The 17,036-nt window shown below is 39.6% G+C and overlaps 1 long non-coding RNA gene across 1 annotated transcript in view; it reads left to right on the top strand.

Annotated features, from left to right (window-relative positions):
• The window catches only part of LOC122798911, a 50,830-nt gene extending 41,959 nt beyond the window's left edge, over window positions 1-8,871 (top strand). Inside the window, exon 2 of the long non-coding RNA XR_006364343.1 lies at window positions 8,461-8,871. This is a non-coding gene — a long non-coding RNA (uncharacterized LOC122798911). The remainder of the gene's footprint in view (window positions 1-8,460) is intronic.
• The last annotated feature ends 8,165 nt before the right edge of the window (window positions 8,872-17,036 follow it).

The following is a 17,036-nucleotide window of genomic DNA, read 5'->3' as shown; positions in this document are numbered from 1 at the left end:
AAAATATTAGAGACATTAAGTTGAGACTTTGAGAGAACCAGATCATATGGATTAATACACCTTTTCTGAAGTACAAGCATTGTCTAACTCTTACTTATTGTCAGTATTCATTAAGTGTAATTCCCCTCCTTTCTGCCTAATGTCAGTACTTTTCAGAGGGATTCAGAGGGACACAGCTAAAATTTGTTTCAAAATCAGGGACATCCCTGAAAATTAGTCACAGTTGGGAAGTATGGCCTCTGCTCTAATCAGATATGCCAGTGTTTGTCCTGCTATGATACTGTGCAGGGGTTGTAAAGTGCTGCTGTAACATTATTTCTTGCTAGAATAGCTGGTTCTCTTTTCACAGTCATGTAATGCAATTCCACAATAACTGCTGGTAAAGATCCACAGAACAAGATTTGTGTTATGGCATTCCTATTTTTCCTTTACATTCACTCATTCTGATGCATGATATATTTATTTCAGCACCAACTTGTTGTATGTCTACTGTGGCTTAGTGGTACTTCATGTAGTCTAGTGTGTACAAGGTCCAAGGTTTGGGGTTCCAGACTGACAGAGGTGTTTTATTTTGCTGGTGAGCAGAACAAGGGCCCTGACATACAGAGTGACTAAGGCACTTTTAAGCAGTTTTAAGCGGGTTTGCGTGATGCTTAGCAATGCTTAGGTAAGCACACACAAGCGCACACTCACGCAAACCCACTAACTACTGCTTAATAGTGCTTACTCCTGCTAACCTCTCTGCTCATTTCCTTGAAGGAAAAAAATGTGGAGATAGGAAAGTGGTGAAAAAGGGGCACAAAGAGGGAAAGACTGTAGGGAAAACAGCTTGGGATGTGCAGGACTGGTGTAGGGAAGGTCCATAGCTGCCAATTTCTTTAACAGCAACAGCTGTGCATATGCAATACATTTGGAGGGAAATATGAAACCTTCAACCCCTGTGAGAGGGGCGAGGACAACAAAGTATGTTGTACTGCCAATTAAATATCAGTTTATGTGTCCAGTGGACATGTGTGCAAAATGGGCAGCTATGTATGGGGCGTAATTTTTTTTTGGGAGCAGATTGCCTTTTTTTTCTTTTTTTCAGGTGAGAGTTGAATGTGGGGTAGGGGAAGTAGGTATATTTGGGGAGGTAGGTTAGGGAGGTAAACAGACAAGACAAACAAGATGCATACAGTGGTGGAATATGACACATGTGGTGGGTGAACACCATTGACGGAGAAGGATGTTTCGAAATCGCAAGCCCATGAGCCCACAGATGGCAACAGTGGAACTGAGATCCCCACCCATGGGCAGTCACCACTGCACCTTCACAGTCCAGAGGGTGGCTGTGCTGGGGGCTGTGTAGGAGGGGCAGGATCACCCATGAGCCACAGTACTCGTGCCTCAAGCTGGCATAGAGGATCAGTGACAGAACACTTGATCTCCCTATGCACCACAGCCCGGACCATTTGGAGGGTGATAGATGGCCCTCCTCCACCCATGCTTGCATGGGGGGGACGAGCCCCATCCCCTGCATCACTTCCACCCAAAGGTGGCACAGAGCAAATGGAGGAGGAGGTCCCAGGCTGGGCACCAGACCTGCTGGTGCCAGGTGCCATTGCCAGCTGAGGTGGGACAGGTGAGTCCACTGAGATTGGCCTTCCCATATGTTCTATGTTTAGGAGGATTTAATGAAAGTATGGGGTAGTAACAGTCAACAGCATTCCCAATTAGTTATAACAGCTTGCAGAAGTATTCCCATTAACCCAACATACCAGAGTTCCAACAGTTGAACAGCAAGCATGACACATGCATATATAGAACAACAGTGGACATTACAACAGCATGCAGGTTTAATTGATGGCAACAGGCCACCAATATTGTGGTATTTGAACAGGGCACATGCATCAAAATAAATGCAGATATTTATAAACCAAAAGGACATATGTCCCAACAAATGCTTTGAGATTAGACATACCCATTGAGATGTGGAAATGCATTTTTATGCACATACAGTAGAGTGGAAAATGATAGCTCCATTAACAACTTATATATCCTTCTAGTTTACACTACATTCCTATTGACTGCAGTTATATGTCCCCTACATGTATTATTACACTACCCAATTGTCCTTAAATCGTGAAATGGGTTTTGCTAGATCTTTATATACATGGGCTGTATCTGACATACAAACTGTCCGGGATTCAGATGTTACTGCTACATATTTTGTGAGTTGCTCAGACACACTACTGTTGAGATGGTACACTGACAGCTCTACTTTCCTATACTTATCTAGATATGTTTAGGTGAAATTATCAGTTATATGTTAACAGCTCCCTACATTTCTGCCAGCACAATGACATTTCTGGGGAACACAATACCAAGCTACTCATGTGCCAGATTAACCTGTATATGCTGGGCATGGACCAACAGTTGAGGACTGTAAATATGCTTAAAAGTTACTGGCACTCCCTTCATTCACTTTATATAGGCCTACCCAACTGTGTGTTAACATCGCTTAATACAACAATACTATTTCTATAATGCAAGAGTACAACAACATATCAAAGAAAATGACACAGACACACTCCAGGAATTATACCTTTATTAAAGACTTAAAACACTTTTCTAGAGGCTCTCTCATTTATTTTATATAACAGTACATGCAGAAAAATTATTAGAGAATTATTATGCCTTTATTTATTGTGTTAAAAGACTTTTTTCAGGCTCTCTCATTAATTTTACATAACAGTACAAGCAGAATAATTACTAACCTGCCTGGTGGTGCAGCCTTAGCAGCCTATCTGCATAGCCTTGCTGATTCGCAGCATGCACACCTGCAGCTGTGAAGTAAATGAAATGATATTGAGACATACCTATCCATAGTATAGACTAGAATAGCAATTCTTACATACTTAATTCCATGGCTACTTACTCAGTAGTGGGGCATTTTCCATCCCACAGGCCTCCTGGATCCACTGGTCCAGTTGACCCACCTTGTCCTTGCATCTCTTAAGGTCTGCGTGGTGGTGTCTGACCTGCTCACCAGTCCAAGGGACACCTGTGGCACTGGTGAGTTCATGAGCTAGACGGTCCCAATCTTCCACTTTGTATTGGGTGCCCTGGTACTGGCCCCGCAGGAGTCTATCCTCATGATTATGGACAAGGAGCCAAACTATTACTTTTGACTGTTCTATGCCCCAACGTTGTGTTCGAAAATGAGAGCCATCTCCAGCACTGGCCATTGCTGCCTGCAGATGGGAGCTACAACCAGTTATGGCAAGTATTCCTGCCTATGGAGCTTAAATATACATCATTTCCCACACTTATTTGAGATTGGACAGTTTTGAAAAAACTCATCTGAAGGCACACCTGCTTAGCAATGGGTAAACTTCCATTGATATGTATGTGTGTGTTGAAAGTGCATGCTTATGAAAAGCTGTCATGGCTTAGTGGTTCAGTACTGTGATTATGGTGCATGGTATCCCGGATTTGATGCCTGTCATTGCTTTTTATTTTACTACTGGCCAGACCAGCTAGGAGGTGTGACTGTGTTTTACTGACTTTGCTCAACTTTGCCTGACGTTGCTCTACGTTGCTCTACATTGCCCAATGTTGCTCTACGTTACCCAGTGTTGCTCTACATTGCTCTACATTGCCCAACATTGCCCGATGTTGTGCTGGTTAGCGCGGTGTGCAGCTACATGCAAACATGTTTTGTTTGCGCTCGTTTGCTCGATGTGCAGCTACGCGCAAAGCCAATGCGCTAGTTAACGCAGTGCTCAGCTACGAGCAGTTACATTTAAATATGCTTAATACTGGTAAACTTTGCTTAGCAGTGCTTCACATTGCTTAAGATACGTTACTTATGCATCCATCAGTATGCATAACCATTTCACCTTCATATATATATATATATATATATATATATATATATATATATATATATGTATATAAAATTTATTCACTACTACAGAGGTCATTTCAATGCTTTTTGCTAAAATTTAAATGATAAATGTCAGGAATTATTTTTATATATAGATTTCCAACAGAAAATAGAAAGGAGAGTGTTGGAACTCAAACCGGGAATGCCTCCTCTTTGTGCGAAGGCTCTACCACTACGCTATCACTATTTTGCTTAACTTACATATAGATTCATAGATTCATACTAAGCTAACTGCCCTTGCGAGCCATTTTAAGCCTAGCCAATTATCCCTTGTGAGACTCAAACCCTGCACCTTGTGTTTGCAAGGCAAACACCTTAACCATTAGGCCACCCTCCCAACGAATATACGATTCTTATTATCCTATTCGATGTCTAAACTGCTAACTGTAGCTAAGCAATGGGCAAACCCACACAAGCATGTGCAAATATGGGCAGCTATATCAGGAATAATAATAAAAAAAAATTAAAAGTTTTACATTTTATAATTGTACAAGGGTTTAGAATGTGGGGGAGTGTAGTGTTGGGTATGTACACATTGGAGCGGACTTGCTCATGTAGGTTGACATTTCCCGATTGAGAGACTTTCAGGGGCATGGATTTTTGGACTGCTCGGCAGTCTGACATGCCCCCTACACTCATGCATGCTCCGTGTTAGCCTTAGAGTTGAGGCAGAGTGCCCTCATTAATATGCACATCTTACTCTTAGACTGGCATTTCCGTGTAAGACTAATCTAGTCTTACATGGAGGATTAGTTAATCCTGGGAACTAACTTAATACAAACATACACAACTACATACATCTTCAAATAATGAATTTTAACCCTCCTAATATGAACACCTGTCCCAAATAGACAGCTGCTAACATGAAATTGAGGCTGCAATCCAAATTATACTTATGTACTCCAAAATACTTATGTTTTAATTTCATTCAATGCTTTGTTATAACACATTGCTCAAATGTTATTCTTCTTCTATATTACTGTATTTTTAGTAGTTTTGAAAATTGTATTGTACTTAACTTTGTTGATATTAGCTTTGTAATAATTGTATATGGAGCTTTTCTCGCCGGGCCTCCATTGAAAACATGCTCAATTTGGCCCAATGGACTTTCCTGGTTAACAAACTGCAAATAAAAAATAAAAAATAAATAAATATTACCCCAGGATACTTATCAGATATAGTTAGAAGTTACAGAACAACTCTATGAGTCAACCACTGAATGCATTTTAGCAGCTTTTAGTCTTTATCTTCATATACTGTCTGCTCAAAACCATTTCAAAGGAGCAGGGTAGCATGCTTTTACACATCTATGTTATATCAGACTATTTGTTCAACACTACAGTTTCTGTTACAATGAAATGATAAATAACTTTCAAAATTATTTACTACAGTCGCTGCTTTGAGAGATGCAGAGTCTTTTATTTTCTCATTAATACACCTACTAAGCATTTAATCATTATTTATTTATTCACTGTTTGATTCATATGTGATAGCTGTGTTGGTGAGCTAGTCATTTATACTTATTTATAAGCAGTATAGGGATTCATAGGTTCATAGGTAGGTACTAGGCTATTGGCCCAAGGGTCTATATAAGCCTAGCCAAAAAAGTACCATAGCTTTTGCCACCCAAGAAAATTATTTTCCTGTGCCCCTGTCAAGCAGAGCCACAGAAGTGATCCGTAGGGTGAATTTCCTATCATCCATGCAATCATCAAGATTTTTCTTGAAGAGTGCTAATGAGGAGCTTTGTTTGATATAGATAGGTAGTTTGTTCCACAGTATCCTTCCAGCATGTTCTGTTTATTGTAGTGACAAGGTTTAGGTCCCTAGAGCATGTAGCTCAGAGGGATTGGGATTTCTTTAAGTGGAGCATGTTCAACAGCTCTGGGTTTGACATAGCTTTGCATGTTAGGCAGAGATCACCTCTGAGTAGGCGATATGCGACGGAGTAAAGCTGAAGTTTTTTGAGATGGTCTGCGTAGGGTATCTGTTTGAGGTTGTCAATGCTCTTTGTGAGGTATTTCTGCAGCCTTTCCAGTTGTTGTAGATGTCTTGTGAGGTATATACTAAAAGGGGCATTGTACTCTATAATGGGTCTAATGAGTGATGAGTACAGGGGAACAATGACCTCTTTTTTCCTGGATGAGAAACTGTTTTCCTCTAGACAAGTGAGGAAAGTTGAGTGCTGTAGTAATTTGTAGCTTATTTAGTGCTTACAACGAGTTCTGAACAAGTGCTGAGCTCAAAGAAACAGATTTGAGTTGTAAAAGTAAAAAACTGGCTAGTTGTAAGAGAAATTCGAAGACCAGACTTTATGGTGCCAGGAATAGCTAAGCAGCAATGCATAAAGTGTTTTTTTTTTTTTTTTTTTTTTAGATAAGCTACCCAGTGCTTCCATCCAACACAGAAAGGCTTGGGGGCTCAGAAGCTTACAGACAGTCCTGGATGCAGCAAATCTGTATCTGGACTAGACTACTTACAGGAAAGGCAGGAAACAAGCTTACAGTGAAGCTCCAAGCCACAGTGAAGCTCCATAGAAAAAGAAAGGGTGATCAGTAGTCATAAAGAAGTGGCAGGTATTGCATGATTCAGTACTTCAGCGATATGATGTCCAGTATATCCATGTTGATGTGTCCAGCATAATATGAGATCCCAGTATCCTGGAGAATTCAAAGCAGAAATAAACAACAGCACAATGCATTAATGTAAAACTAATTTACTTTGAGCTTTTAAAACTCATATTGGCTCTAATGATGTATGTCATTTCTTACCTTATATTTATACTTAGTTGTAACAGATGGGATAGAGTGGATGATACTCTGCTATTTATTTTTTATTATCATTTGACTTACTGCTTTGTTGCATATTCTGATTTTTATCTTCTATCACAGTATTCAGCTATTTGTTTTAACACAGGTTCATTGGTAAGTACTAAGGCAATCAATCTGTAGATCATTACAAGCTTAGCCAAAAAAAAAAAACATGCCCAGATGTTCTCTGCAACGTCAGGCAGGACAAGACAGACTAGGGGAGAATTTGAGCCTGCACATCCAATAATCTAGGTTTACACTGAAAGTGTCAAGGGTGCTACTCTATTTGACAAGTAATGGAAGTTGTTCCAGAGGTAAGGATATGTTATAAGAATCTATTATGCCAAAGTGTCTCATTAATTTGTTGATGAAGGTTTAGTTCTTTTAACTGGGCATTTGAGGTACCATTTGTTCTATGAATGAATATAAGGTCAAAAAGGGTAGGATCTTTCATGCCTTGGAAGACTAGACTCAGATCACTAAACAGGATTCTATAGAAGAGTGAGTACTAGAGAGGTGTGTCAGTCTGTCCTGTTAACTACGAATTTTGAGTGATGAGTTTAGGCAAATACATGCCAAAAGGTGCATTATATTCAATAATGGGTCAGATTACATATGAGTAAAGGGAAAAATTAAGCCTTCTTTGGATTTAGTATGGATGCCTTTGAAAAACAGATGAGCCAGATAGAAGGCTTTCTGAGATACCATGGAGACATATGATAAGGAATTACAAACACCAGTTTCTACAACTCTTGCAACAATGCCAGATGTGAGGGATGTGCCACCAGTACAGGATGTGATAATGATTTGTTTGTGAAAAATGAACTATGCTACATTTTTTACATTTAATTTGAGACCCTTGACCTTGCACCAGTTTTTAAGATGGTATAACCCATGTTTGTGCAGTTTTGAGACAGTAGAAGATCAAACTATAAAACTCAATTTACAGCCTGCAGGATGTTGATAACCACAGGCTGGGACTGTCAGCGTAAAGGTCTGAGAAGTATATGTCAGGTAGGAGGGCAACCACTACTGAGCCCTGGGGTACACAACTGGTACCTTTTTTGTTTTCAGAACTAGCACCTGTGACTTTACCACATGGTTTCATCAGACAACCTAACACAACATAAGGATTTATATTTAGATCGACAAGTCTGTAAATAATGCCGGCATGGAGAATAGTGTCAAAGGCCTTAGCCAGTCCAGATGTGTTGTATGTACTGCAGTTAAAAGGCCTTAACCAGTCCAGATGTGTTGTATGTACTGCATAACTGCTATCCACTGCTGTGGTTACTTTTTAATGAAATTAATGAGATTAAATAGGCAGCATCTTACTTTGAAAAAGCTGAATTGGTGAAGGTCCAGGGTTAAGAGATTTTCAATGTCCAGATTAATGAGGTCTGAGATAGTGCATTCCATGAAACCATGTTAGTTTGTCTTACCTTCTGCTGAGTCCCTGCCACAGTTTTAATAATATTCTCCTTTGCCTCTACCTGCACAGCCACCAAAGCAATATCCACATCTCTTTGATCCTCCCTGGTACTGAAGCCTAATATCTACCTATGAATTATACCCAAACAGGCTTAGGCCATGCTCAGCCACTGGTTCAAAACTGCTGATTGATGACTGTTTACTAAGCAAAGGCAAATTCCTTTTTGTGATTTAAAGCAAAAGTAACTAAGGAGCTTCTAGCTTTAATTGTCATTTTTTTCTTAATTTCAGGGTGAAGGGAACCTGTACTCTTGCTTCTTTTATACTTTTTGCTGAAATTGATACAACATAGTAATGAAGTTTGCTAAAATACTTCAAGCAAGCACCTGGATACTGATGCCTCCTGCTAGAATGTGACACTTACAAAATCATCTTTGCAATTTATTGCTGCACATATAACTGAATGAGCTTCAAATAAGTGTGTATTGTAATAAAACACAGTTGTGATACAGTCATGAAAATTTCATTTTTGTTAACATGGCCTTTCTTTGATTAAAGGCAGTTAAACTAAAATAATAATTTTATCTTAGCAAATATCACATTACACGCTAAACTATTTGTATGTTTAGACAGAAATAAACATTATACACGTTGCATTGCTTTTGTCATGAAGAAAATAAAATAAAAATATGCAAGTATGAATACTGGTATTGTTTGTTTAGTTTAAGTTTTTTGTTTCTTTTTTTTTTTTTACTGTTTTTCTTTAGTCACATATTATGCAAACCTAAGTGGAAAATGCATTTTTCCGGATCAACACTACTTGAAACAAATGTTCTTGATCACTGTGCTTCACAACAGCCATTTAACTGTATCAATGCAATCCACAACTGATAAAGGCACATACCTGAGTTTTACCAAACCTAGGTAGTTCTCTTTCTTGTTTGGTGACCTCAGAGTTGGTTATATAATATAACAGGAGAGATGTGGGTGCAAGCAGGTGTGGGTGTGCTGCTCCTTATCATAACACGTTATCTTCTTGCTGAAGTTAGGATGAAATCTTGTAACAATAGTTGTGTGTGTATTTATAAACGATGATTTTGGTTGTCTTTGTGCCACAACAACTTACTTTACAGTTACAAGATTCTAATATCTTAGTTGATAAGAATGACGATATATACATTTTGAGTATACAGGAAACAATAATAGTATAAAATATTAGCCTTTCCTCAAATAAAGAAAAATGCTTGATAAGAGAAGACTACAAACATGTCTGAGAATAATTTTTCAGTACTTTATTAGAAATGTCATTTATATTTGCATGACATACAGATAAGATGCTTATATTATTTCTGGTATTACATGCAAACCGAACAGAATGCTTTGTTTCACATGTTATTCCATTTGATTTCTTGTGTATTTAATTTGAACCACAACCACTATAACTGAGAGATGAAACCGATAAACACAAATTATTCATTATTTCATTTAATCCATCTAGCTATCTAGCCATTCAGTTAAAATTATCTTTTACTCACATGGTACACTAATTTACAAAAGTATGATATGTACAGTATTTCAGAAGGGATCTATATCAGTTCATTAAATCACTTATTGTCGAACCCCTATTCATCTAACAACTATTTATCGAAGCTACAAATCGATGACTGGACTTTTCAGTGAAAGTTGTCCTATAGCAAACCAATGATAGGCCACCCTAGTGACTGAGAACCAAATAATAAAACTTAACAACTACCCAATTGGGGGCTATCCCCCCCACACCCCCTAACTAAAAATACCATCTCCAAGACTGCAGCAAAGTGAGGAAAAAGACAAGTTCCTGATGGCGGTCAGCCATTGCCTTACCCTGGGAAATATTTCTCTGAAAACTCCATTTGACAATCGGTAGCTTTGCTAAATAGCTGTTCGATGAACAGGTGTTCACTACTTTGTGATTCAATGAAATGTCATAGATCTTTCAGAAAATACAAAATAATTAGTGGAGTTGATACATATTATAACAGATGATGTTCTAAGAAGATAACATGACTTATATACAGAAGGAACAAATGCTTGCTATATTAAGTTAGTTTTTGAGATAGTTAAGTAAATAGCATTAGGTAAAGAGACTGAAAGAGTTTGTGTCTTACATTCAATACAGAACATGAACATTGCTATCATTTGTTGTAGAAAGTCTGAGACAGATGTCTGGACCTAAGGTAGGACAAGGCCCATACCTCTCAACTGTATAGTTTTTTGCAGAATGTCCAGATGTTTATCTCATAATTTTTAGTCCATTTTTCATAAAATTGTGGTTTTCTGGCAAGTTAGTGGCAAATAATTAGAGACTGAAGTTAGAAAATAATGACAAATCATTTGAGTTTCAGACTTCAAAACCTTCAGAAGCTTCATGCTAATGCAAAACCTGTTAGTCCATCAACTTTCTAAGTTTGTGAGAGCAATATTTACATATCGTCCCTATTTTTGGACCTTTGTCCCACTTTTATGTATGAGCTTGTCCAGATTTCTTACTCTAAGAGGTTAAGAGGTATGACAAGGCCTATTGCAGCATTGTTATAACAGTGACTGCGATATTTGCTTATTATTATAATGTGGTTTCAATATCTCTCTGCCTGTTGCATAATCTAAATTGGGGGCTTCTATGAAGCCTAACTTTTACTTAGCTGGGAATCTAAACTTGCTTGAACTTTAGTGAGCTGGCTTTCTTAGTCATCAGAAAAAATATTACCTCATCCAAGTAGGCAGTTGTATATCTGGTATGGGGTCTAAGAATTTTTTCCATCTGCCCTAGGAGTGTTAGAGGTGCTCCATGGAGTGAAAGGCAGAACTCTGTAATGGAAGATTCCATTTAATGTAGAAAATGCCATTTTGTCCTTAGCTTTTAGGGCTATTGAAGTGTGCCAGTAGCCTTTGTTTAGGTCTAGATTGGCCAAAATCATAGCCTTTCCTTCTTTTTTTTTAAACATTTTTATTTCATTTTAAATAAACTGAAATAGAATTGTATAATTTAAAGTTCAACAGAAACAAAAAACACAAAGCAACCTCAACAAAAGCTATATACAATGTCCATAACAAATATTAACTTGAAACAACAACACTAAGATTTTACTAATAAGTCTTTGAGTTTTTGCCAAGATAATTTCGTAATTTTTCAATCAATATCTCAAGTCAGGGTATTGATTATGAGTCAGACTTAAGTATGCTATTTAATTTTTTAAGACCCTTGCAAACCTTAGGTTGGCAGAGATTCACATCAAGTCTCTGTTCATGCTAATTTGCTAATGTGGTTTTGTCAATTAGCATAAAGGAAATAATGTGTGATTTGACACAAAGTAAAGTTGCACAGAGGAGCACCTCGTTACTGGCTAATTATCATGTTTGTAAACTGAACACTGTGCTGGCAGACCTGACCACGCTACTCTTCTCCCTATCAGACAATGTGCTGCACACATATGCACTGTCATGTACACACACACACACACACACACACACACACACACACACACACACACACACACACACACACACACACACACACACACACACACACACACACACACACACACACACACACACACACACACACACACACACACACACACACACACACACACACACACACACACGCACACCGACACCTGCAACCCGCCCCCCCCATACAAGTACTCATGCACACAGATACCCAAGCATAAACACACACATACATATAGCTCCATTATAGTTGCAATCAGTCCTATATGGATGAATGAATGTATATTTTCACTGCTGGTTTAACAATGTGGAAGGCACTAACACGTTGTACTAGCAGTGTACTCTCTGTTACTTTAAACCAAGTTTCAGTAACAGCACAGAGGTCTGTATTTTGGAGTGTGAGGAGGGCTTGAAGGGAGAGTAGGCTTTTTTTTTTTATTTAGGCCCCTGCATTAAGCAGTAACACTTTGAGGTTCATTTGAGTTTATTCTGCTACATCAGTAGGTTTGTCAATTTGCCGAAAAAAAGCACTATGAGGTGAATAAAGTTTTAGCCACTATTTGAAAGCTGGACAGGTGAAAACAATTCTTGACAAAGCCCTATGGTCTGTTAACCATGTCCTCCCAAGATGACAAATATTGGATCCCATCAGAATGACACCACAATGACAGTCAATTATTAAAAATCAATCATCTTTTGCACATGCTGTGGTATCATCCTCTGTGACAGTAATATACTGCTCAGTGCTAGGCTCATACCAGCCTGAGACAGATAGTCTGAGGGCTCCATAATGTCCATCTTCGTATTGCCCAGGGAGGTATGTCTCAGATCTATATGGACTATCATACTGGTACCTGTGATGTAATGACTTGAGTGCATGTGTGATGTGGCAAACACTGCCTTCACATAAGCAACTAACCACTAGTGTCTCCTAGTTCAGCCTGGTCAGAGAGGCATCAGTATGTCTTACAATGGACTCCCATATGACGAGAGTCCTGGGAAGTGTGTTTGCTTGCCTTATGAGCTTAGTGTTTGTGGCTCCTTTGAGTGTGACTGTCTGTATAGAGTTAAGTGTTCTTTATTAGGAGTGCCTTTGGGCTTGTTGAGACATGGCTTTGACAATAGATAGTCTAGGTAATCTTTATTGATTAGGATGGTTGCTTTTAAGAGTCTCAACATAAATTAGTCTATGTGTGCTGTGTACCATGTGAGTTGGATATTGTATGCGTGGTTCTGACAACTTCACTGTGCACTGTCCTGGACTGGATTATTGTTACCAACCTATCTAATTGTATCTCCTCAGGTACCCTCCCCAATACTCTAAGTGACCACCTGCCAGCTTATACCCACAACTAAGGAACATAAGCTCAAACTACCCATAATCTCTCCAGTTTCTACAAGGAGTATTTCATTGAAGCTCTAGAAGCAGTTAACTGGTCCCTCCTAAAATGACTCCCCTTAAATGATGAAGTTGAATACCTCAATGCAGAATTTCTAAATATTCCTAACACCTTAGCCCATGACATACAAAAGAATTAAAAAGACCCATACACCATGGCTCACCAACCAATGCAAACTCCTTATGAAAGACAGAGACAAATTATGGATTAACTGGCAAAAGAATAAAAATTAGCAAAAATTGGCAGCTGTTCAGAAAGCTATGAAACCAAGTCAAGAAACACGTTAATAGAGATAAAAGACTTATTAGACTCACCTACAGGATGGGCATAAAACAATGCTAAAACTTTCTGGTCATCTCTCATCAACCCAGGTACAAAAAGGATCCCAGCCCATATCCAGATGTTCCCCCTCTTCAAACAGTTATCTATTTCAATGCTTACTTCATAGAATGCACCTTAACCTCAAACTCATTTAATTCACCCCCTTCCACACAGCTAACTTCCCCTGCCTTAGACCCTAGCACATTTCATTCACAAAAGTCACCTAATTGCAACCGTTCCAATACACATGCAGAGAACTGCATCCACTTTACCTTTCCACCAGTTTCTAAAACTCTTGTAAAAAAGCTTTTACATAAACAAAAACCTAGTTCATCCTCAGTCAACATCATTCCCCAGAAATACCAAAATCTAGCTGTAGATGCAATAGCATACCCAATCAGCATTCTTATTAATAGATCAATAACAGAATCGTGTGTCCCTAACTTCTGAAAAATGGTGCATATTATTTCCTTACATAAAGGAGGTAATTCCACTGATATTTCAAATTTACATCCAATAGCCATCCTATCCCCCCCCTCTTAAGTCATTGAGAGGAATATATATCAACATTTTCTCCACTCTCAATTACAAAATAACCTACTCACCAATGTGCAGCATGGATTTCAGCTGGACTACAGCACTTCCACTGCATTACTGTCATTTACAGACACATATCAATAAAGCTTACATCTCTAATAAATTTGTAACTACAGTCTTTCTAGACCTGTAAAAACCTTGGAGCTGGTTTCCCACATCACAATCCTCAATCATAGGTTCATAGTTTCATAGGTTGGTACTAGGCTATCAGCCCTAGGGCCTATGCAAGCCTAGCCATAACAATTCCCTGGATATATCTTCCCACAATATTTACTTATCTGGGCCCCTGTCTAGCAGGGCAACTGACATGATCCCCGGGGTGAATTTCCTATCTCCCATCCAATCATCAAGGTTCCTTTTGAAGTGGGTCAATGAGGCACTCTGCTTGACATGTATGGGCAGTCTATTCCAGAGTATGGGGAGTCCCTGGATCAGAAACCTATCCCTCCAGCATGTTTTGTTCATTGTGATGACAAGGTTTAAATCCCTGGAGCGTGTGGCTCTGAGGGATTGGGATTTCTTTAAGATGAGCATGTCCAACATCTCAGGGTTTGACATGGCCTTGTATGTTAAGCAGAGATCGCCTCTGAGTAGATGATATGCCACAGAGTATAGCTGGAGTTTTTTTAGACGGTCAGCATATGGCATCTGCTTTAGGCCTGTGATTCTTTTAGTGAGGTATTTCTGTGGCCTTTCCAGCTGTTGCAGATGTCTTGTGAGGTACATACCAAATGGGGCATTATACTCTATAATGGGTCTAATGAGGGATGAGTACAGTGGGACAATGAACTCCTTTTTTTCTGGATGAAAAGCCCTTAGTGATAAGGTGTGCCACATAGAAGGATTTCCTGACTGTTGTGGCAATGTGGTTATTGAAAGTGAGAGCACTGCCCACCTGTGTCCCTAAGTATCTCATCACACTTTCAATATTTAGTGTCCTGCCACCTATGTGGTAATTCATAGGTACATGTTTTTTTCCAAAGGGGATAACTATACATTTCTCGGCATTAAGCTTGAGCCCATGGCTCTGGCACCAGGCATCTGTTTCTGTAAGGCCCTTTTGTAGAATATCCACATAATTTGGGGATTCAGTAATGGCTCCCAGTTTGCAGTCATCTGCAAACTTTGTTAGCCAGATTTCCTTAGTGTTGGCCTGTACTTCAGAAAAGTAGATGCCAAACAAGAGTGGTCCCAGGACTGAACCCTGAGGTACTCCACTTGTCACTTGTCTGGAGCTGGATTCGGTGTCTGCTACTTTTACAGTCTGGGTTCTGTCAGTAAGCTAGTTGGTAACTCATTGAGTGATGTAGGGATTTATGCCCAGCTTAGTAAGTTTATCTTTGATTCCAGAGTAGGGGATGGTGTTGAAGGCCTTGGCGAGGTCCAGATAGGCTGTGTGGACCGCCTTACCCTTGTCCACTGCTCTGGAGACTGATTCAAAGAAGTCAATCAGATTCAGGAGACAAAATCGGCCCTTCACAAACCCAAACTGGGTGAGGTCCAGTGTTTGAAGGTTGCCAAAGTTTTTGTTTATAAGTTCCATGATAATGCGTTCCATGCTCTTGCAGATCAGGCTTGTCAGACTAATGGGATGGTAGTTCGTGGGATCCAAGGTGGATCCTCCCTTGTGGAGCGGGATAACTGTAGCTGTGCACCACACAGTGGGCACGAAGCCTGAGGTGAGGCTATGATTAAACATGACACTTAGGTGAGGTGCCAGTTCATTTTGTAGTTCATGTAGTACACAGCCTGGGATGTCATCTGGTCCCATGAATGCTGTATTCCTAGCTTTGGAGAGGGCAGTTTCTACCTGTGTGGCCACGATTATTGGAATTTGGCAATCTTTTGGTATTGAGATGGGCCATTTAGGGGGTGAGAGAGGGGTGAAGTTGGCACTAAATTGATCTGCCAGGATATTGGCAATATTATTGGGATAAGTATATTTAATGCCATTCTGTTGTAGCTCACAGCAGATCTGAGCATTGCCATTTAGATTCTTGACATAATTATAGAATACCTTGTGGTTGTCTTTGGAATCTTTGGCAATTTTATTTTCGTAACTAGTTTTTGAGGATTTTATGTGGGATCTCAGCTTCTTACTGAGGCTGGTGAGGTAGTTTTCTGCATCCTGGGATTTTCCTCTTTTCTGCAACAGCTTCTTCCTTCTGTTGATAGTTTGTTTATTGCAGGGGACCACCAGATTGGCTTCCTTTTTTTTGGTTCTATTTGGGATGGCACAATTCATGCACGAGTGGATGTGCTCATACAGTGCCTTAGTGTAGGATTCTGCAGTTGAACTTCCAGATCCCGTCTGCGTGGGTGTTGTGAAGTTTGTCACTTCTGACTTCAGTAGCATGAAATTGGCTTTGGAGAAGTTTTTTAAGGAGGTTTCCTTACTGGGGAGTGGGGGTGGGATGTTGATGTCAAGGGTGATTTGCTTATGGTCAGACCTGACCAATGAGGGTGTGACCACTGGTGTGGAGCATCTATCTCCCATGTTGGTAATGACAAAGTCTAGGATATTGGAGCCCCTGGTGGGACAATGGATTAGTTGATCCAGGGCGTTGGAATTTATGAATTCCAAGAACCTTTGGGAAAAGGAGTTGGTACCCGAGTAGTTTTCCCAATTAATGGCAGCGTAGTTGAAATCACCCAGTATTAGGGTGTTTTGTTGTATCTTAATATTTTCCAGTATGTTTAGAAAGGTATAGTGAGAATCTTGGGGCAAGGTGGGGGATCTGTAGCAAGCTACAATTTGGATTGCAGCATTACCTAGTGTTAATTACACCTGGAGAATTTCAGATGCATTGTGTTTGGCAACTAGCCTGGAGGTGTGAATATCCTTGGTGAATATGGACACTCCTCCACCATTAGTGTTTCGGTCTTGGTTTTGTGGACGAAAAGTGTGGTAGGAATTGTAACCTGGTATTGCAAGGGTGCTCTCTGGAGCCTTGAACCAGGTCTCAGTTACTGCACACATAACGCTGTTCTCCATTTTTAGGAGTGTCTCGAGAGAGTGCATTTTGAGGTTTAGACTTCTAGCATTGAGTAACATTACCT

Source organism: Protopterus annectens, chromosome 3.part1 (genome assembly GCF_019279795.1).
Source record: "Protopterus annectens isolate FY-2018-M chromosome 3.part1, PAN1.0, whole genome shotgun sequence".
In the NCBI taxonomy this organism is placed as follows: domain Eukaryota; kingdom Metazoa; phylum Chordata; order Ceratodontiformes; family Protopteridae; genus Protopterus; species Protopterus annectens.
The sequence above is the reverse complement of the archived record's forward strand: the minus strand, read 5'-3'. Positions and strand labels throughout refer to the sequence as shown.